Source organism: Alligator sinensis, unplaced genomic scaffold (genome assembly GCF_000455745.1).
Source record: "Alligator sinensis unplaced genomic scaffold, ASM45574v1 scaffold228_1, whole genome shotgun sequence".
NCBI classification, from domain to species: Eukaryota; Metazoa; Chordata; order Crocodylia; family Alligatoridae; genus Alligator; species Alligator sinensis.
In genome coordinates, this window is record NW_005842044.1 from 2,014,040 (window position 1) to 2,017,871 (window position 3,832).

General features: G+C 54.7%; 1 long non-coding RNA gene across 1 annotated transcript; it reads right to left on the minus strand.

Moving 5' to 3' along the window:
• Positions 1-1,750: 1,750 nt before the first annotated feature.
• On the minus strand, positions 1,751-3,832 carry LOC106722151. Its single transcript, XR_003093841.1, has 2 exons — positions 3,745-3,832; positions 1,751-2,149 (listed from the first exon to the last, which is right to left on the minus strand). It is a non-coding gene; the product is annotated as an uncharacterized LOC106722151 (long non-coding RNA).

Below are 3,832 nucleotides of genomic sequence, written 5' to 3' on the forward strand. Positions count from 1 at the left end.
GTAAGAGCGAGACCAGAGCCCCAGGGCCTGGCCCTTCCAGAGCCAGATCAGCCACGACTCCAGGGGAGCAAACAGAGCTCCTGCGTGGTCCTGCCTTCAGTCCTGGTGCCACCTCGTGGCCATGCTTCTCCACAAGCAGATAACAAGCAACCCGTTTGCTCTGCTCCTGCTCAAGTGGTGACCCCAGCGGACCCCTGTTGCAACCCCAAACCACACAGGGGTCAAGCTAGTCCTTGCCCCGAGCAGACCTGGTCCAGGAAGGGTCAGGGCAGATGCATTAGCCACTGGAGGCTGCAATAGCAAGGGCTGCAAGTTAGGAGCCTGCACCAGGTTGATGCAGCAGAGCTCACAGGAGGGACAGAGTCTCCCCAATATCGAGGCAAACCCATGAGGTGCTGCCGCTCTATCAGGATCCTACAGCAGGGACCTCCAGAGGTCACATCCAGTCCCACCCCATGCCCGAGGCAGGATCCTTCTGACCCAAACCGCCCCAGACAAATCCATCCTCTCATCTCTTTGCAGAACTACGCGGTCAGCCCCGACACGGCACATGACAGGGTCCCGCCGCCAAAACTGGGATCACCACCAAACCCGGGATCACCCACGTTTGACGTTGAACTGTGCGCGTGCTCTACTTCAAAGGCTTCCACCCGGCTACGTCAGTCCGCTTCATGGGCAAGTTACTCCTCAAAAAAGGAAGAAGTTTTTAAGTCACAGCAGCAAGGACCAAGCAGCCACAATGCATCAGCTGCTGACCTGAGCTCATCCGTGCAGAAACGTCACGGGCAGGTTGCTTCCCCGTTCTCCAGGCCCACGTGGAGGTCGCACATGCTGACAGGGACCCCGACTGCACGGGGAGCTTATGCAGCACTGTCCTGCACCAAGACCTGCCCCATCCATCTCAGGGGGGCAGCAACAGCCATCACCGAGGTCAACACCACTCATGCCAGGGAGACGTGGTGGAGGCAGGGAGCATAGTTTCCTCTTGGTGCCGCAGGGGTTTGGCAGCTGCTTCACTATTGATAGCTTGGGGCAAATAGGTCCACAGGCAAATGCTGTATTTCCCTTTAACCTCTTCTTTCAGCCAGGGAAAAGCTAGGCTTAGAGACAGACACACACAATGAACAGCTGCACAACCTTCGTGCAAAGCCACACTTCGGCAAGGCACGTAGGCAGAGCTTGTTTGTGGATGCCGCTTGCAAAAAAAAATAAGATCTCCATTTGGTCCCTGCTGTTTCCAGCCTCACGGGGCCATCATCACGTCTGCTGGATACTCAGAGAGGGAAACGAAAGTCTGATCACATGTGTGGGTTTTAAAGTGCATGGACAAGGGGCATTGGCTGCCGCTTGCTTATCGAGTGCTACCCCGGGGCAAGGTAGCGATCCAAATTTTTGCAGAAATCTGAGCATCTTCTTTTCTTCAGAGGAAATTGAACCTGCAATGATGGCCATGCGCACCGGGAACCCAAAATGACAAACGGCCCAAAGATTTGGATGCAACCTTGAGACGCCTGGAAAAACAGAGTCTGACTGGCAAGGACGCAGGCGCCTTTGGAAGGCATTTCAAGACAGTCACCCCCGAAACCCAGCTCTGCTGGGTCAACCGGTGCCTAGTCCTTTGTCCCTTAACTGAGCCCAGGTAAAGCCCCACCCTCCCACCCTGAAGCCCAAATGGTGCCCGGCCTGTTTAAAAGGGTCCAAACATTAAGTGTCACCGTGCTGGGGGGGAAGAACCAGGAGCAGAGCGGAGGTCATAAAATGTCCCCGTTTTTATTGGCTGAAACCAAAAAAGGCTCCTTGGGAAACAATGAGCAGGTGCAAAGTAACACAAAGGCGTTTACAGTTTCCTTAGTCAGGCCTCGGACGTAGAGGAAAGGGGAAGGTGAGAAGGAGGTGGGGGAAAAAATAAATAAAAATCAGTCAATCACCTTTTGCAAACTCAAACCCAATCCAAGCAGAGGCAACCCCTGCCCACCCCCGAGGGCAGCGACCTAGGAAGGATTTCACCTCCTGTGAAGGGATTTCTGGGTTCACCTTTGCAGCTCGAGGTTTTTCACACTCAAAAGGGAAGAACCCCGGCAGCGTTCGAGCGATCCGCCTTCCCCCTCGGCGCTCCGGGCCTCGAGCAGGTCAGGATTACAGCTGCACCCTGGGAGGCGGGCAACACGAGGAAGATGGCATTACCGACACCACGTGGGCTTCCCCACCCCAAAAGGCCTGGCGGAGACCCCAGACCTACATGGTGTCAACTGGTTCAGGGAAAAAAAAGAGCCAGGCAGGGGTAGGTGGAAGCTGTTTGGGGGAAGGAACAAGCAGCCACAAGGTGCCGACAGCTTTAGCGATGTGAACGAACAGAGGATGGGAACGCTTTGCCCTCTGGCAACGAGAGAAAGAACACGCCCCGAGCAGAGCCACCGCATCTCCTGCATTTTAATTTAAGAGCCAAAAGCAGCAGCGATCACATAGTGCAGCCCTGCGTGCCAGGCTGATCCCATGTCCGGTATATCACTGCCCCTCCTTCCCATCCCATGGCCACCCAAACCCCCTGGCAGCCCAACATCACACAGACACACCATCATGTCACCAGCAAGAGGAGCTTAGTCAACCTGGTTCGGTGCCCAGGCTTGGAAATTCAGCTTCAATAAGGAAAAAAAAAAAAAATGGAAAAAAAAGAAACTTACAGTAACCCTCTGCAAAAGCAAAAGCGGAGCCCATTCCTTTCATTTGCACCGTCATAGCATTGTAACTTATACGTCACAACCCCTCTCCTGATGACCTGCCTCCCTGACACCTCGGCCCAGCGCTGCTCTGATGCCTCAAAATCCAAGAGCAGCGACAAGAGGAGAAAGATTGCAAAAGCTCCCGCAGTACTAACCCCCCCTTCTCACAATCCTGACAGACAGCTGTGAAACCACTGCACTGATGGGAGAGCCCTATAGACATATTTACATCAAACCCCACATGCACACACACACACTTGGCTGAAGTCACCTCCAAAGCTTGCCAAAAAGGCGCAAGCCAAGTGAGGCTGAGCCTGTCCTCCGAACCCCTTGCACAACTGGCTGTTGAACTTCCTTGCCTGCCCGAAAGAGCCTTGAGCTGGAAGTAAACCCACAATTAGACAGGCCTGTGGCAGCTGTGGCTGGCTTCAGTGGCATCTCAATTAGATGGCAAATGTTTCAATTCGCTCATGCCCCTTTTCTGCTGATAGCGCACTCCCAGACTGCTCCGTGGCAGGCTCTTTCGGAGCTTGCCACTGACTTTATCCTGCACAAAGAACCTGGCAAAACTTCCCCAAAGAAGTTCGAGGTGTGGAGGAAGCCAGAAGTGATTCAAAACACTAGGCACACCGTTCCCATTACTGCAGAGGCACCACACACACACACATCTAAGTGGTGTCCAGAAGCCCAACCGTGTAGGATACCTCACCCCTTCTGAGCAGCCCTGGAAGGGAGGCAATGCAGCCAACTCAGCAGTGCCCAGCGTGCAGCAACAAGCGCTGGCTGGAGAGAATCGGAGGGACATCCAGGACGCTGTTTCAGAGCAGCGACAGTCTCGTGCCCGGGATTCGGGGTGCGGTGCAGGACCTACCCCATGATGCACGTACACACGCTCCACAGATCTGCTGCCATCTCCTCAACCCATCCCCCAGATGCACCAACTCGGTGTGAACCCTGGCAAAGGGGAGTGCAGCCCAGCACAAGAGGGGTGCAACCATATACGTCGTGCATCAGCCCTCCTTACCTAAGTCACGCTGCTCCAGAACTTCTGTCGGTGGAGAAGTTCCCTTGGCTTTTGATGAAGCACTTACAGGGGCTGGGAAAGCGCGGAT